At 44.0% G+C, this 27,013-nt stretch overlaps 1 protein-coding gene across 1 annotated transcript in view; it reads right to left on the minus strand.

Moving 5' to 3' along the window:
* ABRAXAS2 (abraxas 2, BRISC complex subunit) overlaps positions 1–27,013 on the minus strand; it is a 222,665-nt gene that overhangs the window by 177,870 nt on the left and 17,782 nt on the right. The window lies entirely within an intron of this gene.

The following is a 27,013-nucleotide window of genomic DNA, read 5'->3' on the forward strand; positions in this document are numbered from 1 at the left end:
GCCTCTGATTATGGCATAATTCTGATTATACTAGAATTCAAACCCTACCAGGGTAGTGTTTGAATGTTAGCAATTCTCACATTTTGTCACCTTTTTACAGATCTACATACATGGGCTGGAGGTAGCACTAAGCAATAGTTCCAGGGGACGAATGTGCCCTGGAGTCTATGCAAACCTACTACTTTGCATGTTATAGGGGTTTTCACCAGCTCTTACTGAGAAAGGTTGGAAATTTACTCCTGACAAGGGCAGAAATAAGTTCTTCCAATGTAGGGGAAAAAGTGGTTGGAGGGAAAGTGAACTTGTAAACGTTCAACAGATTTTCACGTAAGCAAATCAACAGCTGTATATTTGCTTGTGCTAAAATGCAGTTCACAAATATTTACTACGAGTATGATTTCCTGGCCTACTTCTGTAAATTATTGTGAATACATGAAAGCTGTAAATCTGCACTAATGCAAGGACATAGATTATTAGTGCCTTTTTGTTTTAATTAAAATTCTGTCTCTGTCTTTCTATCTATAGACTGGCTTCACTGTAACACCATTCTGCTCTTTCACAAGAAGCATATCGGCACACACATTAGTTCTGTTCAGTGCCAGAGATTAATGTGGCAATGTGTGCTTTTTGAGACCAAACAATATTATTGCTTTTTGCCAATGTTTGTTATAATGGTGAGGGCCTAGCAGCTCCCACAACAAAGTTTTACAAAAACCATGTCAAAACTAGACACGCATTGACAAAACTAAAAGACTTACCATCTATGTCAGGCTTATTGGTTTTTGCAAATGATTGTTTATTTTCATGTTTCCAATAATCTTGTTGAAACTGTTTGCACTGATTTTCAATTATGAATAGTTTTTGGAAGTACTAGCATGCATCAACACGTTTTAGTGGATGATGCTTCAAAGAATGGTACCTTAAATTTCACATTAGTTTAAAGCAGAAAGTTATTTTCCTAGTTGCAGTTTTTGTGACCATTGAATTTGAAAGCAAAGACTCCTCAGTCTTACTTTCAAGCTTCTGCAAATATTTGCATCTAAATAGAGAGCCTTCTGGGATCATTATACGTAGCCTCATATTGTTAAACTTTGCAAACGTGTGTACACATTTTTATACTGGGACCATTATCAGCAGTGCAGTCCCAGCTTATAACAATTCCTTAGAAAGCTCACCCTAATAGTAAAAGATTTACTGAACCATAAATAGACGTTCAAACAGCATTAACATAGGGACACAAATATTACTTGAACTGCAGACTATACCCTTCTTTGATCCATAATGTGGTACCTTAAACTGGCAGGCAAAGGGTTTGTGCTGCAGGGGGTTCAGCCTACTTGTCCAAAAGACAAAATAAACATGAAAACTTGTTGTCCTTGAACCCAAACTATATATCCTGGGAGTCGGGCTATAAGAATTCCTGCACCTTTTATATGAGTTATTGTGATATTGTATTATGGATCCTCTAATGACGGAGTGTGAGCCTATTTCTTCTTTAAGTACTATCCAAGGGACAGTCAGAGGGTCATGGACTAGCTTAAATAAGGACTAAACGAGAGCTACCACTAAAGGCCACCTCATCAAACACACATTTCAAGTGACCTTCGAGCTCTGCACTGGACTCATGGGCCCTCACTATGTTAGCTGCATAAGAAATTATCACACCGTTCCCTTCCATGTCCACACCTTAGCCTGCAGACTTGCCCTTTTGGTCTCTGTTCAGTCCCTCCCCTCCACGGAGCAGTAGCAATATTCATATGTCTCGGTTTACCTTGGATATTTTGCTACTTCTCTTCTTTCATATTCTATTTAAGTTCTGTTTAAATATTATTTCTATGATGACATGCTGCTCCATTACTTGTTTGACGCCTCTACAGGTTCTAGCGTTCATCCTGTCATGTTATGTTATGTTATGGTATGTGCTATATGTGCTGTTAATACATCTCTGAAGGGTGATGTTGTCATCTCAGTGCTCACGAGTCGTGGATTGTAAGCTATTTTCTCTGTGTTTCATTATTGCAAAAACATACCAATAAAAAAAGTCCAATTAAAAAGAATGTGGCACAGCCAGGCGGCTGTCATGAACTGCAGTCTGCAACTGACCAGGTGAATGAGTGGAGTGCCTGGAGTTTGCATGAATGAGCAGCAGGAGTGTAGACTGGGAGGTAAATGAGCTTATGGCATGACTTGCAAAGTTTCACTGTAGGGACCTTGAGCCAGATCCAAAAATCGATTTGACTGAAAAAGAAAAGGCACACCGACCTTTTGTGAATCGATTCTGACTTTTTGAACCAACCTATATATATATATATTAGGTTGGTTTGCAAAATCACTATTCAGAGTGGACCCCAATTTGACCTACCTCATAGCTACAAATTGGATGCATCACTGCTAGGTTAAGTAAACCATCATGCCTGTTACAGCATTTAGATAAAGCTTTTTTTTTTTATTAGAAGGCTGTTTTCCTTAAAGGAAACAGGTCTGCATTAAAGGAAACATTTACTTTATATAAAAAGCCCTAGACCACAGTCTAATCCCAAACTTTTTTTTTTTTTTTACTTTAAAAAAAGGGGAATTGCAAATGAGTTACCACCTCCGTTGAGGAGTAGGTAACCTATCAATGGTTTGTGACTGAAATTGACGTTGCAAATCATTGATACACAGCACTCCAAATCGCAGCTTAAAAGGGACACCCTTAGTACCCCCCTTCAAATCGCAAATCGACGTTAATTTCTAACCCCAATTAGCTATATGGTAAGCACTTACTGAATTACAAAATGGGTTTCGTAAATATTAAACAGCCTCTGCAGAGTTTATGGCTGGCAAGTGGCTTGATATTTTGTACATCTAGCCCCCAGTTTATAGAGGAGGTGTTCTGCTCTGCTTCAAACTGAGAGGAAACTAAGTGAATAAAATGCAAAGAATGCAGCATTCTTAGTCTGAGTAATTAATTTATTAAGGCACTTTCCAAGTTTCATAAACAAAAAGAATAACGTGAGCTTTTATTTCAAATTCAGAAACACACATGCAACACAATCACAGTAGAATGATCATGATCAAAGATAATGCAATACTTCAAATATATATATATATATATATATACACACACACACACATATATATATATAATTATATATGTATATAGTGACTACGTATTCATGCATGCACACCGCAAAGCTAAAAATAAGAATAAAAAATGCATCACCATGGGACTGGACTCTGACATCATCCCTTATCTGTCAACTTCAGGTTGCGGAACCCTAGACAACTGAAACAGGAGGGAGAACAAACCCGATGGGATTTACACTCTGGGCAATGCATCCATTCCCAGATGAGCTCCTTCTTCTCTCTGTTGTGAAGCTTCCCCACCTTACTTTAAACAAACTTAAAGAGGAAGGTTCTAGAAACCCCCCCTCCCTTGGAGTAAGTTGTTGTTCAAACACTGGCCATACCAGGTCAGCGTTGAAAGAACATGCTAGAGACTGGCCAGATCCCAAGGTGTACTTCCATGACTGAGCTGTACCCGGCTCTACCATACATAATCTCAGCCTGGTACATCCCTATCTCCCTTACTCCTCCATGTTATGTTCCCATCCTTGGTGAGAAACAGCGAAACACATTAACAAGCTGTGTGTGGAAAAGTACCTGCACCACCAATGTGACAGCGTTTGAAGCCAAGCACAAAATGGAGTCAGTGGTCAAGATGGAGCTGATGGTTATTACAAAGAGCATTACAGAGGGGCGTGGCTACACAGGCCAAGATGGCGGGTGCATAATTCGTCGGCGCCGAAGGGGCCTACCAATGATCCGACAAATCGAGCCCAACCTCGGGGCCACCGGCGAAGGTGCCGCGAGCGGAGCCCGTCGGGGCTGATGGCGGAGCCTGGTCTCCGGGCCCCTGAGGCAATTCCAAACGGGGACGGCGGGGCGGCCCGGAGCGTGGCGCAGAAGCCGTGGGCTCGAGTGGTGGGTCCTGCCTGACTGCGGTCAACCCGGACCGTGGGACGCGACGGAGGGAGAGACGGCGGCCCCGAACTCGGAGGCCCCTGCAGCTGGAGGCAAAGGCTGTCTTGTCTGCTCTGGACCCCGGGGAAGTGGCGGACCTGACCTACTCCGGTGGAAACGCGTGGTGACCTCCGTGCGACGGTCCCAGAGGGACGGAGCTGCATGCCGGAGCCTGAACGCGTGGACGGCACTGGGCCAAGGGGCCCAAGATTCAGCCTCAACGGCGGAGTGAAGAGTGCCAGGGGACGTTTCGGTCTCCTTGGTGACGTCAGGGCACCACGGCAGGGCGAGGCGGGACACCCATCCACTCGCAGCGCCATTTGCAGGGCAGGATCCCTCACGGACTTCGGTGTGGGAGCCCTGCTGTCGCCGGCCGCGCTGGGCTGCCGGAACGCCAAGGCCGCCGGCGGTGCCCTGAAGAGGACCTGAGCCTAATAGCGGACAAGCCCGAGGAGCCCCTGGAGACAGTGCGAGGCCGGCTGGCCCTGTGAATTCGAGGGGGGCCCGGCGGCCCCTGATTCAAACCCTGCGGCGCTGAGTGAGGCACCACGTTGATCCCGTGGCTGGCCTTGAAGGATGAGCACAGTCAGACCCAGCCATTCCCGCATAATTGCAACCGGCACACAAAGAATCTGCTACTTCACGACGACCAAAGGAACGGGCCGCTAATGGTCCAGGACACTACCGCTCAGGCATAGTAACTTGGTCTGGGAGCGGTGGGTGTCAGCGGTGTCGCAGTAAAGGGCTGCAAGCCACATTGGAAACCCTGGTACAAAGCCCTCTAGCGCCGATGACCTCCAGGAACCAACGCGGGGGTAAAGCTATGGATCACACAATATCTGCAGACCACAGTGGAGGGGACCTGCGAGACCTCACGCAGTCTAAAGTCCAGGACACTCTGGACAATATTTTGGGTGCAATTGAGGACACAAAAGCAACTCTACAGCATGACATTAAGCAGGTTGCAGTGGAAGTAGGCCTCCTACGGGCGGACCACCAAAAGCTGACAGAGTTAAGGAGACGGAGGTCACCCTAGCGGATCTCACACCGAGACAAAAGGAACTATCGGCAACAGTGATGAATCTAACGGATAGAGTGACGCGGCTGGAACAAAGAGCAGAGGATGCAGAGGGTAGAAATCGAAGGAACAATCTACGAGTGGTAGGCCTCCCGGGATGTGTGGAAGGCACGAACATGGTGGAATTCCGCAAGGAGTGGTTGCGTAGAGTTGTAGCACCAGGACGACTGACTCCGTTCTTCACACTGGAACGAGCGCATTGAGTTCCCTCAAGACCCCTAGCACCTGGGAGGCCACCCGAGTGGTGGTAGCCAGGTTACTCCACTACAAGGACAGAGATATCCTGCTCCAGAGGGCTAGAGAGGCGGGTCCCTTTAGAGTGGAGAATGGAGAGGTGACTCTCTTCCCGGATTTTACAATCGATGTGCAAATTAAAAGAGCTTCGTTTTTGGCAGTGAAAAGGGCCCTTAGGGACGAAGGGATCCAATACTCGCTTCTCTTCCCAGCGAGACAGAGTGATCGTGGAGGACAGGACCACATTCTTCCAGAACCCTGAGGAGGTATGGGAGTGGCTGAAGGCCCGCGGAGGACAGAGAGGACAGCATGCGGGGTCGAGCGACGTGGGTCTCGCGGGGGCCCAAGGAGGCAGCGGAACCGGGCCCGCCCCTGTGCCAAACCACCACAGACCCAAAAGGAGTTGGGGAAGAAAGAGGCCCTGAAGGCAGTGGCCTCCATGGGCAGAGAGGCATCCCCACTGGAGAGTAATGGGGGAGACTTGGATGGCACAATCGTCTCATCAGTGGAAGGCTCCGACTGCTCAGGGCTGCCCCTGAGGGTGACATCGCAGACGGCGGATGAACTAGGGTAACTGTATCCATAAACTGGTCCTGAGGTGAGGTGCACTGTGTAGATAGTAGGCCCCGACGGGCATGGACCACCCCCCTACCGGCTTCTCGTCCACTCAGACTGGCGAGAACTATATTTACTTGCTTGACAAAGTTGCACTGTTTATTTGGGCAGCCTTCTGTTGGAGGCGCCCTGGAGATGGGGAGTTGGGTTTTCCAATTTTGAGTTTTGATGGTGCTTGGGGATTGTGGATTGTTCATATGAGGCACATGAAAATGGACAAAGGGGAGCAGGATGCCGAGGGAGGTGGTGGGGCCTGCAACTTTCTTGATATATCTAGATGACAGACTATAGTTTCCTAACGTGGAATATACGGGGGATGGGGTCACCAGCTAAAAGGCACAGAATATTGTCCCACCTAAAGAGGACAGGCATACATGTAGCAATGCTGCAGAAGACCCATTTGACAGCAGGTGAGGCAGAGAAACTGAGGCGTAGATGGAGAGGGCAGGTGTTCGCTACTAAGTACTCCGCTTACGCCATAGGAGCGCTGGTCTGGGTTCGTGTAGGAGTCCCCTTTGAGGTAGTATCTACTGACATAGATCAGGAGGGCAGGTTTGTGATAGTGGAGGGGAAACTTCATGGAGTTCCAATAGTACTGGGTAGTTTTTACGCCACTAACCAGGATCAGATCCCCTTCCTACAGCGTTTATCGAGCCACCTTACTCGCCAGCAGCATGGAGAGTCGTTACAGGGGGAAGACTAACAGCATACTGGATATAGACCTGGACCGCTCTACTCCACCGCTGCCAGGAGCAGTAACGCATAAAGCAGCTAGAAAACTGAAAGAGTGGGTACACGTCTGGGGCTTGATTGACATTTGGCGCAAGCAGCACCCTGACGACAAGGACTACTCATATTACTTAGGCCTTCACCTGGTACATACTAGGATAGACAGGGTGGTATGCTCAGCCAACCTAGCGCGGGTAATGACCCATTCTCTGAATACTTGGGGCGCACCTTATCCGATCACAATCCCTTGTTGCTCACCTGGAGGGTGAATGAATACAGACCCCCCATACCGCTGTGGAGATTGTCCCCAGCTGCTCTGGAGGACCAGGCATTCAGAGAGGCGCTCCGCTTATATCTGACAGACCACATCAATATTAATAAGGGATCTGCCTCCTCCAGATATATGGAGTGGGAAACACTTAAAGTAGCAAGTATAGGACAGATGGCCGGGATAAGACACACAATGGAACGGGAACTGATTAGCCTAAAGAAAACCATACACGAGGGGGAAAAGAGAGGGAGCAGTGGGACGCTAGAACAGGAGGAGTATGAGCAAGCGAGGAGATACCACTCTCAGGTTGAAGAACAGCTCCAATGCCATTGTACGCAGAGATACTTAGCCTCGGTGCAGGCAGAGGAGGGCAGGTCCGGTAAGATGCTGGCCTGGTTGGTGAGCCTGGGAGGGGATGGGGCGCCCATTGTTAGTGTACGTGATATGAAAGGTGAGCGCAGATTCAGGCCGGGCCCCATAAAGAATGATTTTAAAGATTACTATACCTCCCTGTAAAGGAGTTCGGACAAACTTGAGACAGACTGCCTAGACAGTTTTTTCCACCCGCTCCCACTGCCTACCCTGTCACACGAGGAAAGGGACGGGCTGGGGGGGGCGGTGACAGTGGAGGAGGTACAGGAAGCCATTTCGCAGCTAGCCCCAGGGAAGACACCCGGTACAGACGGTCTACCAATGGACTTTTACAAGAAGTAAGCAGCGCTGTTAGCTCCCCAGTTGGTGGAACTGTACGCGGAGGCATTACACCGTGGCCTGCTAGCAGATTTGCTTAGGGAGGCCCTGGTGGTCCCTCTGCCCACCAGGGGCATCCGTCGCCGATTTTCGTCCACTATCAATGTTGAACAGTGATGTCAAAATTCTCAGCAAGATCCTGCCCAATGGTTTGCTTCAATATTATAACCCATATAATATAACCCACATTAGTACACACAGACCAAAATGGGTTTGTTCCAAACCGTAGCACCTCGCTGAATCTCAGACGCCTCTTTGCCATCTTACAAATACCAAGGGCAAAGAGACCCCCATCCGGGACGTTACTTGCAATAGATTTCAAGAAAGCTTTTGACTCGGTTCGATGGGACTACTTGAGGACAGTGGTGCTTAGGATGGGTCTGGGGGAAGGATGGGTAAGATGGGTGGACCTGCTATAGGCAACCCCACTAGCGAGAGGGAGAACCGGTATGATGATTTCAGAACCCTACCCCATATACAGGGGCGCCAGGCAGGGATGTACGTTGTCACCATTACTATTCGCCCTGGCTATTGAGTCTCTGGCGACCCAGCTACGGATAGATGGCGTGGGTAGGGGAGTGGAGTGGGGACAGACTGAACACATTATTTCACTCTATGCTGACGATATTCTAATCTATCTCAGAGATGGGGAGTCTGGGTTTCCCTGGGCCCTGCAAACTAGACTATTTCGGAGGTCTCTCGGGACTACGCCTCAATAGGGGCAAGACATTCGTCTTCCCAATTACGGCGGGATTTGACCGCCCCTCCTCGTGCCCGGGGGTCGTGGTATAGGCACCGCACACTTTTAAGTACCTGGGTATACAGGTATTCCATGACATGAAGGACCTCCGTGACGGGAACATTGGTAGAGCGATCTGCTCCCTCCGGGCGTCTGTTGGGTTCTGGCGGTCACTGAAGCTATCTATAATGGCCAGAATATCGTTGTCTAAAATGAATATGTTACCTCGCCTCCTTTATTACTTTGCTAATCTGCCAGGACTGATCCCCTTGTCGTGGTTCCAGGAGTTGAAAACACTGCTCAGGGAGGGACCTTGTATGGGATGGAGGTCGAAGGCGCACGGCACTCTCGATTCTCTGTAGGCCGACCCTTGAGGGAGGACTTGGTGCCCCAGATTTTGAATTCTATTACCTGGCGTGCCAGTTACAGTGGACCTCCAGGTGGTTTGCAGGAAGAGGTCACCTGGATAGATGTACTGCCAATGGCGAGAAGAGTAGCGATGGGATCATAGCACAAATGATAAACCGGAGGGTGGAACCCCAGGAAAAAAGTGCAATGACGAAAGTAGCCTTAGCCTGTTAGAAGAGATGCTGGCGGCAGGTTGGAATGGGCCTGGGTTACTCCCCCGCCTTACCATTATCGGTACTAACGTTAGATACGGTGGAAGGGAGCCTGACGGGCGCAGGACTGGGAGTATAGACGAAGGCGGGTGGAGACAATTGGAGGCCTCTTCCGCGATAGGGTACTGAGACCCTTCGCTGACCTAATGGACAGTAGTGGGGTTCCACGTGGACAGTTCCTATTATATCAGAGACTGATACACATTTTAAGGGAACATTGGGGCACGGTTAATGCAGAGCCCGCCACACACCGGGTCTTGCACCTGCTGCTAACATCGGGAGAAGATACTCATCTAATCACTAAAGTGTACAGAGCTCAAACGGAACGTATATTAGACCCACTACAATCCCAGAGGGAGAGATGGGAAAGGACACTGGGTAGGGATCTGTCGGACACGGAATGGCGGAAGGTGTTAGCATACCCACGGGTGGTCTCGAGGAACACACACCTAAGATACATCCAATACGTTCTGTGGATAAAATTGTATCTCACTCCACATCGCTTGACTCTTATATACGGAGGTGTCCCTAAGGTGTGCTCCAAATGTGACGACTTAGATGCTGATTTCGACCACATGGTATGGTGCTGCCCTGAACTCCAGCGGGGCTGGGGGGCAGTGATAATGGACTTGAAGGGCCTGTTAGGAGTGGAAATGACCCTGGCCCCGACTGTGTAACTATTGGGCCTGAAAGCGGGATTAGCAATTGGGAAGGTAAATGAACGTTTTCTGGATTTAACCTTAGTACTATAGAGGAGATTAATCACTTTGGGCTGGAGGTCACCCAGGTGCCCTTCCTTGACTGAATGGAGACGAGACGTGTCGAGATGGGCTAGGGCTGAACTATAAGTCCTGAAGAGCGAGGAGGCACGGGCCTACGCCAGAAACCAATCGCCCCGGCGTGGGAGGAAGTATTGGTGAAATGGGAGCGCATGGTGATGGGGGCAGGGGAGACGCTGTGGAGGAGACGGATTGACATACAAGACAAGGAATGGAGACATCAGAGGTGAGGAGCCTCATTGTATATCATAACAAGCTGCATGGAAGGGACCTGAACCAATATTAAGCGAGAGAAGGGGGTGGCTGGCTACCGGTCTGGGATGTAGGTCTTCGAGGATTCTGAACAGAGAGGGGTGGGAGAGTGGTACAGTATCGAACTGAGTGGCCCCTGACACACAAACGTATTGACGGAGATTGAGCGAGGGACCAGGCCCCTCCTAGGCATAGATACACTGAGGCATCCCCCAGCAACTAGACTTTACCCGCCCCCAAGTGCACCATCATGTTAAGATGTTGTTTAGAGTTTGACAAAGACTGTTATGAGGGTAAGTGAATGATAATATGGTATGTGACAGGCGTGATTATGTAGGTGCAACACCTATAAGTACAATACCGGGGACATACAAAAGGGAAGTAATGATATAGTAACAATGTGATGTAAATGTTAGATCAAGGAATATGTCCAGGAGTAGTAATCAATGGCGCCAATGGGTGCGATAAGAGTCTGTTAATGCCATAAATTGATTTGAATCGGTACAACAGCAAAACGTTAATAAAAACAATTTTTAAAAAAAACAAAGAGCATTACAGAAGATCATTCAGACATGTCAGGTTAGAGGTATCTGAGAGATAAGCAGGGAACTACAAGGCTCCCTTGAAGCAATGCTTTAGGTCCCCTGAGGAAAGAATGCCTCCAATGATTCAGAACGATCAGGTGGCTTCCTTCTCCTTGTGGTGGATAAGAGAAAGAGTCTTTGAAGAGATTAGTGAGTGGCTATCATGGATGAGCAGCCACATAAGATGCACAAATCTGTTTACGGGTATTACAAATGGTAGCCCTCTAGTTGGACGTTAGGTTAAAACTAGCCTCTAAAGGATTGGAAGTCAGCGAACAGACCCTCTAGATGACTTTGCACGTGATGACAGGAGCCAAATTAAAGATTAAGAAATCAATTACAGGGAGGTGACAGTGTTATATGCAACCGCATTCATACTTCCTTCCAGAATTAAATTGTAGTTGATGAAACTGCAAATAGTTGTTTGGATTCAGGGTATCTCAAACCTTAAAAGTACTCATGCCAACTAACAGTTTGTTGCATATACAGTTGTTTAGTATATTAAAAACCTCCAACAGTAAGCACTTTAAAATAGATATGCTATCACTCCAATATAGTACAGATAAGCAAAAACATACACTTTATCAAGTAGTAGTAGACCAAATGTTTCCCTCTTGTTGTCTGTTTCAGAAAGAATTACGGACTATACCCAACATGACTCTGAAACCAGTGTTCCTGTATGTTACCAAGAAAGGCTCTAGTGTTGGTTTTTAGTGTTAAGTAATTAACGCAGGGGCCTCTCTAGGTCGAATCCACAGCCAACACAACATAATTTAGAGATCCATCTGAGCAATAGTTTTCAATGTCAAAGTACTATCTTCCTCTCTAAGACAAGTCAAAAAAGTTTGTATGTCATGAAAAAAAAAGTGTACACTTTTCCTTCTAAAATGTACAACAGTGAAAGATTTGATCCACTAGCTGAACTTGATAAAATACATGTTTCTGATCGGAACGAGTATTAATTACTGAATTTACAAAGTGTCTATTGTATTTTATGTTACACAATAGCTTTAATGTTGGTATTAAAAGGAATATAATGATAGAGATGTAAAGTGATTATATTCTCAACACATGGTTATTCAGCACGTATATTAACTTAGTAACCTAGCTGTTTGGTTTATGTGTGTATCATGCAGCCCATATGAGTGAAATGAAAACTCATTCTTCATATCATGCATCTGATGTAGCATATATACACTGTGCGGAATATGTCACTGAAGAACATTAAGTTGTTATCCAACAAAAGTCTAATGTCTTACATTGTGATGTTACAGTTTTCAACTTTCAGAATGTATAACACAAACATCTGTCAACATTACAGCAGAAAATAACTAGAAAATGTACACTTTGTAATATCACGCCTTTTCCTCTTCTCTTACTTTAGTGGTACTTGGTTGATTCACATACTCTTCTGATATGATGTGCACTTTGTCCCACTGACCCACACACTAACAGTTCTGGTTCACTACTCAAACAGGTGCTTTTCGGGTAACTCAGCACTTCACCTACATTGAAAATGACTCAACATATGCTCAAACTTAGTATGCCAGGTTTAGGTTTTTTGGTATAAATATTTTGTACACTATGTCTTTACCCAAAAATTGTTCTATCATACTTTTTCTCTTTGGTTGTTGTATTACCACCACTTAACTATTTTCACATTCTTCCAAAATGGACTATGTTTTGACCCATTCAACAACCCTTATACAAACACATCCATTAGACTATTAAAGTCCGAGTTTTCTGGCACCTCTACTTTTCAATTTTATTCAAACTGACTTGACGCGAGCTTTAAACCCAGGCTGGTAAGCTCTTTATTTCAGCTAAAAACATTAGTAGAAGCTGGCTTTAAACAATATTTCTCTATTATATTTTCTTCTTTGCCGATTATGGTAGTAGGCTACATCTACCGGAGGCAGCGTAAACTGGAATTGATTCTACTTCAAAGTGTTTATATACAATTTTTCGAAAAAGAAATTCACTTTAATTTGAGGCAAAATTACTTTATTATTCTTGTTCCTATCTACATGAGCAGGATACCAAAACCTACTAACATGATTCAGTTTGTCTAATTTCCAAGCTTATAGTTTTCATCCTATCATTATGAGAAACCTTAATTTCAACTTATTTTCATTCTTCTGCAGCCTGACACAAATATGATTTTATTTCCCTAAATGTTTCTGATTAATTCAGCTTTGTATTTTCAAAAGCTCTATATATACACAAATAATTTAACTTTTGAGGAAGTTTTGGCTTTCACTGTAAATACTGATATCACTATAATCAAGAGACAATGTTTTTCTTCAGCATCCCCAAGCTTATTACTCCTGATTTCCTCTTTACCCCAGCATCAGTTTCCAAATGATTGTTTTACCCCCTTTACATGCTTACCTGCCCAAATACCTTCTGGTTCATAACCACATTCTTTTGGCATTTTATTACCACACTACAACGGATACCTAATAACCAGACTAGATTGCCAATTTTTTACTTCATACTACAATCTTGATTTGTAATGAGCAATTTTTAAGATGATCTGATATCATCTTGCCTTCATTTAAACACTTCAAACTATAACTACCAGCTTTCATTTGTTAATTCTGACTGAGAACTGGATTGACTAGATAATCATACCTAATAATATTTCTAACTAAGGCCGACCCACATGTAAACCACTGATATTTTATTTCGATTTACAGTTCTACGGTTCAATACCTCCTCTGTTCACAGTATCACAATGGTGAGTGTATTCTAGAACATCACCTCTACTGACTAAAATTTGGTATTGACCAGGCAACATTACTTCAAGACTTATGCCCTTTCTTTAATTACCTTCAGTCCTTTGTACTACACCAGAAGGGTAATTTCTACCACCATGATTCTCATCATACAATTTCAACAAGACACACATTAATATTGTGATACCACTTCATGCTGCAGACGTTCATTTCCCCTTTTATTTAAATACTCATCACTTGTCTGTAAGCATATGTACAAAAACTGTTTCAACACTTGTAATGAAATTTCACCCTCACTGTCATATTGTCATCATACCCTATTCTTCCATTATCTGACATTTTCTGCCCAGACACACTTTTCTCTGAACATAGTCAACTTAAATTTCACTTACTCTTTCTGGAATACATTTACCTATTGGGAGGGACTACATATGAGCCCTGGTCCCTTTTACACCACCTTAACAGACCAACATGTTGTCACAGAGGTAGATTTATGATATAGGCCTTGCTGGATCTCAACTTGTATGAGTTGTTAATTGAAAAAAGTTCCAGATGGAACAAAACATGTATTGGTTGGTTTCTTGCTACAATGTCAGGATCTACCTTCTGCCTATCTAAGAAATTATTTACAGAACAGTAACTGCCAAAGGGTCATTACATTAACACTGGTTTCAATTATAACAAACTGAAAGTTCAACACTACTTAACCTGTGACTGAAATTGGTCCCTATTATCAAAATTATGTGTATGTTTGAAAAGGATTTATTAAACAGGACTTACTTTACGCCTTTATTATAGATATGTAATAAATATCAACAGCTTATAATTCTCATACATTACACTTGTTTGCTTATTAATACCTGAATGAAGTATTAAATGATCCTCTATTTTCCAATTAAAAGGTTTAAACCTGCAAAGCAGTAAGCAAGAATGGCTCCTGAGTACTTATAAATCCCTGTCTAATAGACTACAGTCTATCTATAAGAATGGCATGTCTTCAGGCTGCTTTTTGATCTTGTATCAAAAGATGTACCTGCTCTCTGCTTAGTACAGCACAGTGTTCCTTACAGCCCACGAACTGCCTTCAAAGATGTCCACTTAATTACGAGATGAAGAAAGACAGGAATGGATGGATGCATCCCTCATATGTGTAAACAAGAGTGAAACGGAGTTCTAGAGATTGCTTAGACTTGTTCTGCAGAGACAAAGAGTGAAAGATTCACCTGAACTGAATGCCTATCATTTAGTGGAGATGGCCTATAGCCGTTTGTTTTTTAACAAACGTTCATTGTATGCCAGTGGGTAAATCTGACAGTGTTTGGGTGAGGTGCGTTCGATTATCAAGAATTCTTACTAGAAACTACCAAAACAAGCCATAGCCTCCTGACCCTTGCACTAGATGCAAGATACTTGCACTAGACCTGATGACCTTGCCATTTATTGCATCAATACCGAACGCCTCCTCTATGGCTATCACTCTGAATCGTCATAAAGGTCCAGCTTGTAGACAGTTATTTTACAAATCACAGAAAACAGATATAGTTGATGCCCCATTACTTACATTACTGAAACATTCAACTGCCTTTGACATCAAATATCCAGCTCTAATCCACGCAATGAATTTCTAGAGTGTTTCAATCGCATCCCCAGTCATTTTCAGCTTTAAAGAGATTGGGACTCTATTCACTGATCAAAACATCATCAAGATTCACCAATGACAAAAACTCTATGTGAATGTCTCCTTCACATCAGACATTGTTCTGTGTCCATGGTTTTTGACCTACAGCCTTGAAAAAGTCCATGTGACGAAACACGTGTCGGCTGTTCGGAGACCATACTTTGTCTACAAGGAATAAAATCTTCATCAATCTCTACAGAGTGTTTGGACTCTGAACTCTTCTTTCCACTTCGGAATTATTTCTCTGACTACTTATGGTGTGCCCTGGCTTTCTTTGATTTTGCTCCAGCACAGATTGATTTTTCGATCAGTGCACTCACACCCGTGGTGGTTGGGTGTCTTACCAGGTTGGCACCCCCAACAATCATATTGAACTTTAACTACTTGTCAGACATCTGAACGCGGATGTGCGAACATTTAGCATGAACCACCAATTTTTGTTTTGTTATATATATCACTTGATTTCAAACGTCAGGTGTTTCAGTCTTCTGGGCACCGACTTTCAGGGACTTAATTTCTCAATGCACTACTGATCATTAGGTTTAATTTTTCAGAATACCACTTAGCCCAAAGGCTCAATGCTCAGGACACTGCCTACAACCTTCCATTCTGCAACTATGTTAAACATTTATTGAGCAATGCATTCAATGAACTCCAGTATCTTTCTTATCAATGTGTCAGGCTGTTTGTTATAAGTGTTAATGTTGAGCCCAAGTTCTGAAATCATCTTACCTCTCATAACATCTTTTTCCTTGTTCTCGATTGAGGTAATGGTACTTCATGGTCTCCCATTTTTAAACTTTATTTAATTTTCTAATGGTGTACGACTAAAGCACAAGATTGTCACCATATACATAGATTAATGTTAAACACTGCATAGGGGACATGATCAGCAGCTTACATAAGGCTGCCACAAAGGGTAATCGCCACCCATCATCCTAAGTTTCCCATGCAGTCTCTCACGGGATCCCAGATATCCCTTAGGCAGGTGGCACTAGGCATCAGGCTGTCAAATGCCATTACCATATCCCTAGAGTAAACCATGTACTTTATCCCAGCTGAGACGCATAGTATTGGACTCATACATCATCACATGATCGTCAGAATTTTATTTTTTAATACCAGCAGGGTTGTGAATTTCCATACCACACAGTAGATTTTGCACACTTACTAGAACAGAGCCAGTCTTGATTTGAGTCAACTTTGCACCACGTTATAGCTGAGGGTTCAATAACCATCATCCTAATAGACCTGAATAGCGCTGTAACATCTGCGTTGTGGAGACTGAATCTCAGACATTCAGTGCCCACATTCAATGCGAACTCTTTGAGCCTCATGAAAGTGTAGTAGACCCTGTGCATAAACCTGTAGTTTAACATCCTGTATTGATTATTTGGGAGACCTTCCTAATTTGCAAACTGCAAAAAAGACCCTTGGTTCTAAGAAGACACAATGCCTAGCTCAGCATTTCGTCTGCTTCTAGCCTCCCCTTTCCAATCTTGCAACTCTCCGAAACTGCCACACATATCCAGCAAGTAAGTGAGTGTAGTTCCAATGTCGTATTACTCATATTTGTAGAGTAGTGATATGTTGAGATATGGCAGGCAAAGCAGGGTTCTAGAATCTTAGGGCCAGATGTACCAAAGGGTTTTTCCCATTCTGTGTCAATGGGAAAATGTGTTCGTACATATGGCCCTTATTGTCTTATGCAATCTAAATTATATAGAAAAATTCCAATGCCATGACTGCCACTCATCTCTCAGGTGTGCTAGTGTCATGAATAAACCAGAGGTTAGTCCCAACTTATCCAACTGCACGCAGACTCCAGATTCAAATGAAAAGGGACAACAGTATTAATGGGCATAGAGAACATCCATCCAATCCCTAGGTAAAATACTGGTCAGTTAGTGAACGTCACTGTAAGAATTCGGGATTGAGGGCTGGAAAGTGAGGATGCAAGAGCAGTGCACATTGATCTAGAAGCAGACAGGTTTTCCTAATACCATATGCAGTAGAAACAGGGGTGGCAATGTCAATAGTATGAACTAAGGTAAATGGCCTACATGAGGATCATTTACAACAACAACAAAAAAGTACCTGAAAATTTTGTGTATCTGATGTTTCAATACAGGCTAATTGTTTGTACTAACACTCTTGGTGTGCCTGTTCCTTCATTTATTCTCTTTACGCTTTTTGTAGGTTTCTGTATAGTTTACCTTTTGATTAATTTGCGTTCATTTTGTTCAGCGCATCCAAGATTGCTAAGATGCATAAATATGGACTAATTTCTTGTAAATTTCTTTTAATGATCACTTTGTAGAACATTTACCTTAGTTTATACTATTATTCAAGCTCACAAGGGGTTACTGGGTTGCCCTTCTCCCCCCCTTTCATGTCAATGGCACCAGGCTGCAAAAAAATAAATTAAAAAACATAAAAAATAAAAAAATGCGCTCCATAGGATTAGAACTCCAAAACTCATACTGCCGGAGGGCCCTTGTTATACGTGATGGTCTGTTCATCAATAACAATCTCATAGGAATTGAGTGTAAAAAAAAATGTTTGAAGCAAGAGGATCAGTATGTTCAGAAGATATATGGAGAATTAAGTAGAACAATTCAACTAGCCACAGAGGGAATACCATCCACCTATCTGGTCCGTCAGCCATTCCACAGAGGGATTGGAAGACATCTGTGATCGAATTAGAAGTTGCCCGTGAAAAATATTTACTTCATGCATCAGGCAAAGTCAGAATAAAAGGACACTCTGGAGATCTCAGTTCATGATCAGGGAGGCAGAAGAATACATTTCCCCCTTTGTGGGTTGCCAGATAGCCAACCTTTTCTAACTGCCCTTATTCTATGGACTTCGCCCAATGTAAGCGGTAGATATTAAGCACAGATCACCTAAATGATTCCAGTATAAATTTGGCAGCATCGTCAGTTGGGTGCACACCAAAAAGTCAGCACTCTGCAGGAATTAAGGAAATATATGGGTTTTCATACACCGGCAATGTCCACTGATCCAGAGGAATGCAGATGCTGAAAAAACCTTCTGATCATAGGAGGTTATCCTTGTTATCACTGCTGGACATTGCAGTCTTCTTAGAGCAACACCACCACTTGTGCTGGATGTAATGATCATGAAAAATATTGGATTGTATGGAACACCACCCATAATTTGAAGTTGAGAGACATTTTTCCATTTGCAGAGCAAACCCTATGATGACTGATAGTAAGTTTTTTCTATGGCTTTCTCGTTGATTTGTCAGACTGACCACAGAAGCAGCTGATGCATTGTTGATTACGAGCAATTTGTTTAGTTATGTTTTTTTTGCCCCCCCCCCCCCAAATATTCCTGAGAATTGGTTACCATATGGCTATACGATGATTTGATGATTGTGTTTGGTTGTTCACAAGTGAAAGATGGTGATATGCGTGACTGGGAGATCTGATTATTGAAATACCTAACTTGTTTTGTTTTTGATTTTCTACATAATTTCAATGTAGCCACCATTCTCCACTGGGGAGGAGGGGGGAGGAAGAGGTTAGTTTAACATCAGTTCATAAACTTTTTTGAGGGTTTAAAAAAAAAGAAAACAAAAAAAAAGAAACACTTTCATTGGGGAAGCACTTTGCTTCCTCTGTTCACCAAATAGGGACAGCAAGGGCAGGTAACTGTCTGGTGCCCCGTAAGAGCAGAGAAGGATTAATTAGCATTAACCGGGAAACTGTCTAGAATATAACATACGTACTAAGTGCATGGTTTCAATCCCTATTGTGGTTCTTTGCAACTTTTTGAATATAAAATTTCACTCTATGAGGCAGAATTATGTTTCTGCATTTAAGAATGCTGCAGCTCATAGTATTTCAGAAAGCAGTTGGTACAATAAGGCAAAGATAGTAAGCAGACTGCGAGCAGAAGACCTGGCAGGAACGAATTCTGCTTAGTCGCACCAGACATGATGGGAGAAGCCTGTTGGCCACAGTACTGGCAGCATTTTCTTATCTGTATTATTAAGTGAACCCACACCTTGCCTAATTTTTGATTGTACATTTTATTTCCAGTACCACGTCAGCTGTTACAGTAGTTACTGCATTCTCTTTTGTGGACATCACTCTCTTATCTTGATACTAAGGTTTGTGGTGGAGGTAAATTTACAAGTGGCAAGGTAAAATTCTTATCTACAGAATACACAAAGTATCTCATTTGTATTATAGCACATGTGTGCCTCTCTAGTTTGATGCCCCTAGGCCTTCTGTAACTGTCTGGCCAAAGTCCAAAAGGATCACTCACCCTAACCTAGCGCAGAAGTTCTTGCTGAGATACTTATTCTCATGGTCAGCTTTTAGTTCTGATACTGTACCCCTGGTGCATGGCAGCATAATGAGAATCGAAGCCTGAAAGCTTGACCTTTAACTTAGCCAGTAGCCTCTGAAAAAAAAAAATGGAGAAAAAAAAATGGAAAAAAACACGCTTTGAAATATTTCCAACCCATGCGCCTACTGGCAAGAGAATCCTACTAAATACTGAATTACTCAATAACAGCAACTTCAAACTACTGTGTTCAGGAGAGCTTATAAAGGAAATTTCTATCCCCAATATATAGTGGATTTCAGAAGGATGAGCAAATGAAAGCACAAGAGGAGAGTACTCTGATAAAGTCTCAGATACGTCCCAGCCTGCCATGATCTGCCTGACAAACAAAGTCGAATTGGGGATATCAAGCCATGAACTGACATTGTTTCAGGGCTGTCCATACTGCCTAGTATCAGCCAACCAATATGGGGTAGTGCTTTGGCCATCGGCATCAACACTCTGTCCGTACACATCAATCTATGACAGGCATGATCAAAGACTGGATTAAAGCCTACATCCCAAATAAGAGTGCCCGGATGCAGTCACAAACGTGCATTCATTGCATCTTCTTTGGATTGTAAGTATTTCACAGGACCATAAAAATTCAATAAGGAAATGTGTCTACCTTCAAGTATGACTTGTACAATCATTCAGTAAATGTGGTAACAAGCACAAAGTTCAGTTCCTTTGAGTTAAGTATTGTAGAAGCTCAGGGCTAGAAAAAATATACTGGACCACTCCTATGGTGAGTTCTATTTTATGAGGTTGAGCTATTTTTAGATTCCAATCAACCCTTCAGGAAGTGGACAAAGAACAGGTGTTCTGTTCAGTCAGAAACTGAATTAGCAATTAAGATGCCTTTAAATCTTATTCTTGTCACATTTGCTCTGTGTTCAGAGACAGGGGTCAAATGTCAGTTTGTCTTCTTGCAATGCAAATACTTTTCCTTGTGACTGCAGAGTTCCAGGATTTTGCAAGGAGTACTGTCTGACCTATGTGAAATGAAAGGCTTTTGGTATCAGGTTTTCCCAAACACACAGCATTTATATAACTAAGTCAACTTTACAAACATTTCAAAATATATTTCAGTAGCAGTGAAAGACCGTTTTCTGTACTTCTGTGTGATGAAAAAAATATTTTAATAGGATGAAAAAAGTCAGAACACTTTACTTGGTGATGTGCAAATGATAAATATTTTCTGGGATCCAATTTTCACAGATTATCGTTAATATGCTATATCGTTTTTTTCATTAAAGCTTCAAGTTAGTGGGAAGGTTTCTTTGACATTTCTTGGAAATTTACTGTCTGCAAATGACAGTCTACTACCACATCATGCTTTAGTAATATATTTATAAAAAGTGAGTGTTGAAACAAACTGAGAAACACTCTTGCCCTGATGAAAAAGCTATTAGTAAACAAAGAGACAAGTAATGCATGGATCATGTGTACCCTATATGTGGGCTAGATTTGTTGTTATACCTGGAGAAAATGTTTAGTGTATTTAATCAAACAAAAGAGGATGCATTTTTTTTTTTTTTTTTTTTTAACAGCAGAAATGCTGAACTCACATATTTGAATGTGCACTCATATGTAACAATGAAGAAAAAGGTGACAATATTTGCCTAGGATCACACAATTTGAGACCCGTTTCCGGGTCAAGTACATTACAGTTAGGTCGAGTAGATTATTCAAGCTACTCGACCTGCAAGTCTATTAACATTTTTTAGATTTTTCGAGGCCTGAAGCTAAATATATATGACTGCTTCATCTACACGCAAACTAACTATTGGTAGTAAAAGACTGGTCTGTTACCTAAAGACATGCAAACACCAAATTGTGCCAGTAAGTTACAAGTCTTGCATGCATCATTTAGTCCATGCAGATTAACGGCTGGAACATACATTCTCAGCCATGTGCAATTTTATCCAATGCATATCAGTTCAGTTGGGCACGTGCAATTAAGAATTTAAGAAAGCAGCCACAGCAGCACCTGTATTTGGTGTCTTACATACATACATAAGCCATTTTATGAACCAAAAAGAAGAAAACAAGCCAACTCCTGCCACCATGCAATCATCCATACCTAAATCTCCCATATTGATCAGTGTACCGTTGATAATACAGAACTTCAATGAAACAACTAAGACTAAAGAAAGGTGGTCGCCATCAGCTCAAAACCCTCTTTTTGAGCCAATGGCAGGTTCCAGGCTCTTCTTCGGTTGGCCAACCGCTCCTGTGCAGATGATAAGTCTACTGACAGAGGGCTCGCCACTTTAAAATAAGGGTAGAAACACATACTGCCATTTCACCAGGGAAAAGGGTAACACCAAAGAGAGCCAAAAACGACTCCCAGAAGAAAAAACACAATAGAGGAGCGGGGGGAGGGGCATGGTCAAGTCAGCTACAAAAATGGCTGCTCGGCACTGAAGCTCTGGAAGACAGATGCAATGCCTTTAATTCATTGATTTCCATGACACAAGAAGTGCCTTGCTTTGTAATGCAGCCCGTGTGTGGAGAGACTGATAAAACAGGTGCTGCTGCTTGAGCCCGCCATTGCAGCCTGATGAGCCCTTAGGGGGGCCCGTGGGGACACGGCCCGTGGGTGAGCGTGAGGGCAGGGCTGTCGCGCATGCAGAGCTCTTCAGCCGCTACAAGACTTCATGGATAGCCCCTGGCCTCCCTGCTTACTGCCCTCGCATCGTTAGGATGCCTGGAGCCACGGCGTTCTCGATGCGGCGCAGGGGCTCCCTGAATAAGACTAGGTGCTCCACTCCTGGGAAGCTCTCCTGACCGGATCATCTTGGACCAGAGACTCATTCAGGATTCCTTGCAGCACCCAATGATCTCTACCCTTATGGACCTGTCCCAGCCAACCCGAGATTTCTGTGGCAGCCTGCAATTGATGCTACGGCCCGTCCATCACTTGTTCTTTTTGCATTTGTCACCCTAAGTGGGAAGAGTATGCCCAGATGTGGGTCCCTTGCTCCCCATGAACCGGGAGTCAACCAGCCTGGCTGATGAAGGGTGATACCCTGAAACCGGGCCCAGGATGCTTGTTTCCAGTCCAGTGAAGACCTGGCTTGGCAGTTCAGGCTGGAATGTTCCCATGGGGAGAAGAGTCAAAACTGATTTGCATATGGCGGAGTCCAAACTAGAATGGCATGAGAAGGGGGGGGGGTGGAATTGATGAATTTATGCCCAGATCTCTGTATTGGGGGTGAACGTTTGACGTTGTTCAGCATTCCGATCACTTGTTCTTTTTGCCCGAGGAGAGGTCCGTGCTCGTTCTCTCACTCATCGATGGCAATGTTGGTGAGTCACTGATCTGGCCCCTTGGGGGGCCCAAAGTGCTAACACTGCAGCACCCATAATTCCCCCCAACATCTATGGTGCCCGAGGCCAAAATATCACGGCCCCAGTGCTGCACTGACTATACGAGGCATGCTGTTTGACCTGCCATCCGCCAATGTTGCATTTTGTAACCTGTTAACTATGCTACATTGCCCCAGGTGTCTGCTGACAGTGCTGCCCTCGCCACTATGCCGGACCTTGCCAGCTGAGGCTCCCTTGCAATCTACAACTTCCTCAACTATACAGTTGAGGCCCCCCGTGGTACTGGATCTAGGCCTAGTTCGCCGTCCTCACCCCTGCTGCATACTATGCGCCAAGGCAGACACCATTAGCAACACTTTTAGATTATCAGCTGGTTGACTGCCTTATTTCAGTGTCGTCCTGACTTGAGTTAGTGCTCTACACTGTGTATTTGACAGTCGCACTCCTGTTGCTCCCTGGTCAGCGCCAGCGCAGTCAAAACAGACAGAGGAGACCCTAAGCAAAAGCAATTTACCCTTGAGGCAGCACGGACTCCGCAAACGCAGCATTCTCCTCCAGGTGGCAAGGGCTGCCTTCCAACTCTGACTCCAACCCCCCCACTCAATGGTACTGCTGCTATAATGGCCGAATTGAGGGCTGGCTTGCTTCAAGGCGATTGACACCAGATTTGACACCCTGTTGTTGAGAGAGCCCACAGGTCGATCAGTCGCCAACCCATACCTGGAGTGCCACCACGCTCAATCAGTGCAAGGCTCCTCAATTTTAGTGATCAGGACACGGTCCTACACCTCTCCAGGAGTAAGTCTCACTGCAATATTAGGGCGCCACACTGTCTCTCTTTCAAGATTAAACACAACTGGTCCAAGAAGCACAACGCAAATTTGCAGACGTCAAAAATACTTTTCAGAAACAAGGCAAGTATGGCATGATCTACCCAACACGGTTACGTTTGGAAATGCATGGGCGGCAATATTTGTGTAATACCCCAGCTGATGCAGTCAAGTTCTGTAAGCAACATGAAAGGGGGTGGGACCTTGTTGAGGCATACCCTGCCCTCTGAGCACCCCACTGCTTTTGCATCAGATCTACACGCTGACCCCCCAATTTTGCTACACTATCATTAGACTGTGAGGCGTTTGGTCGTATAACTGACTTGGTGCTTACATCATACATTCAAAGTCACAAGTGACCTTGCTGGCTGCCAGACCTGCTGGATGGTCAAATGTCAGTCTTACATACTGTTTTGTTTAGATGGGTGCTGCTTCTCCTAAGCGTTGTCACACCGAACCTCGAGGTGTACACCGACATGGCTGTTTTTCCGATTTGTTTGGGTTTTTTCAGGATTCGCCAGAAGCTGTGTGAGCTGGTGTGGGTGGGAGGAGGGAATTTCATGATGTTCTTGTATTTGTTTGCAGAAGAATAATTCCACTTCAATATTTGAATCTACACCATTGCATTCCTTACTTTATGACTCACTTTCATCTTTGGCTCTATGACAATGCACATTAGGTGGCCGACACTTACTCTCCTGCAGGACGTGGAATTGGAAGTCCTCGCATATCTTCACAAACATGGTATTAAGAGGGCCTATTTGCAAGAGACCCACCTATGCCATGCCCGGACTGCTTTAATGCGACTCAGAGGGGCCCCAACCTATACTTTGCCGGCTATAGCTCATATTCATCTGGAGTCTGTATTCTAATAAACAGAAGTATACCTTTTATGTCACAAGGGTGTATCTCGAACCCTGAAGGTTGCTACCTACTGGTGGTGGGAAGCTGGATGGGAAATCCATGCTACTAGTGAATGTATATGCACCCAATATCAATAACCCAGAGTTCTATTATGAACTTTCCACCCAAATGGGTCAGTTTCAGGCTGACTTCGTCCTTGCTGGGGGGAGATTTTAATATTGCATACCACCCTGCCATTGACTCCACTGGATGTACTGTGGTCACCAAACCCCATTCACTGAAGGCCCTCCCAGACCTTTTAGATACGTTTCAACTCTCAGACATGTGGTGGTTTCAGCATCCGCAGAGAGAGACTATACATTTTATTCAGCCCTGCATAATGTTTGGACCTTTACTGATTACTGGTACTTTTCCTGCAGTGTTGTTATGGCTTGGTGACATTGTGCACCAGCCTGCATTCTTTTGGATAATCCCCCTGTTGCTACCACAATGCATGTCCTGTGCCACTTCACACTTTTCTAGCCCTGGCGTTTGACTGAAAACACCCTCCTTAATGAGGTCTTTCATATAGAAATTTGTGCTGAATATTTTGTTACCAACACTGGCACTGGACAGGCGTTCTCTACCCTGTGGGAGGCCTCTAAGGCTTATATTAGAGGCATTTGTATTGCAAAGCCTGCTGGGGTCCTCTGCAGCATTAGAAATTACTTAGCCAAATTGAGGGGCAACTATGTGATACTGATGAACTTATCATGTCCGCCACGGGTTCCATGTCTCTGCACGCTAGAGCCATGCTACTGCAGGAGTTTCATGATCTGGATTCGCGAGAGGTGAGCTATCTGGGAAAGTATGCTAAGGAACATCAATACGGCAAGGGTGAGTGACCAGGTCTCACGCTGGCTGGTCTTCTCTGCCCTTCTTAGCATGCCATGTGCCCAGTCTTCAGAGATCCGAAGTCACTGTCATCCCCAACAGCACCATTATAGATGAATTCAGTGCATACTATATGCAACTCTACACTTCCTGTTTGCCCAGTGATAGTACTGCCCTAACTGACTATCCGAAACTGCAATGGTCTGACTAGAATCTGGCCAACAGCAATTCCTTCCTGCCCAGTCACCTGCGAGAGAATCACACAGGCTATTGAAGCCTTGAGCAGCTCCAGGGCCCCCGGGATGGATGGCTTCACCAGTAACTTTTATAAAGCATATAAGACAATTTTGGCTCCACACTTGTTGGAAGTGTATGCGAAGTCCCTTGAACTAGGCACACTTCCTCCCACATTGCACAAAACTGTCATCGCCCTACTACTCAAATCCAATAGCTCCGCACTTCTTACAGACCACTATTGTTATTAAATCATGGTAATACAATTCTGGCCAAGGTATTAGCCACACGCCTTTCCCTGTTACTGAAATGCATAATCTCTCCCACGCAATCAAGATTTATTCCAAATTAATAAATCCCCGCACTCAGTTTGAGGTCATTAATCAGGTCTCACCTAGTATCCCTGCAGCGGTTACCCTGTTAGATGCTAAAAAAAGCATTTGACTCCCTTGATAAGCCTTTCCTCCACACCACTTTAACCAAACTGGGAATCCCGAATGGCTTCGGGAACCTTATTATATTACTCTACAAGGCTCCCCTAGCCTACCTCCAAGTCAATGGCACATTATCTGAACCCTTGCCCTAACAAGAGGCACTCAACAGGGCTCCCCGCTTTTCTCTCTCCTACTCATTATTGCCATGGACCCATTAGTTAGGCATCTGCAAGAACGACACTTAGTGACTCGCCCACAGTACATTATTAGCATCTCTATATGTCAAAGACATCCTGCTGTTTGTTTGTGACCCCGCCCATCAATCACCCCTGCTCATCTGCGAGGGGAACTTTATTTGGGCTGTCCATTAACTGAAATAAATCAGAGATATTCCCTCAAGTATCTGGACATTATGTGTATGTATATATATATATATATATATATATATATATATATACACACACACACATATACACACACACACACAGATAACTCAGAGGCAGTAAGACACAAGTATGGCCCTGCTATTGATAAAGTCATAACCCAAATAGTATGCTGGATTAAATTGCCACTAGCTATGTCTGGACACATAGCCATAATTAAAATGGTGTTTTTTTCCATATTTTTTCTATCCATTTTTAAATATCCCCATTACACTTACTAACAGTTTTCTAACACACTAAGAGGCTTGCTCTCAAACCTACCACGGGCAGGTCGACAGCCCAGAATACGATGGAACACGCTGACCCTTCCATATGACCGTGGTGGATCTGAGGTCCCCGACCTGAAATACTACTTAATGGCTCAATCAAACTTTGCTCACTATTGGTATCACCTATATGTCTGACTAGCAGAACTCAAGCCTGAAAGAGCTCAGGTGCCAAAATTAGCCCTTTCCTCCCTACTACTGCGGGGCTTGCCTAGAAACCCCACTGAGATACAGACTATAGCTAACACCTGCAGGCCCTGGTCTAAGCTCCTGCACTACATCGGCAGAAAAGCAGTATACTCCCC

The sequence above is a fragment of the Pleurodeles waltl genome, chromosome 6, assembly GCF_031143425.1.
Source record: "Pleurodeles waltl isolate 20211129_DDA chromosome 6, aPleWal1.hap1.20221129, whole genome shotgun sequence".
Taxonomy (NCBI): Eukaryota; Metazoa; Chordata; class Amphibia; order Caudata; family Salamandridae; genus Pleurodeles; species Pleurodeles waltl.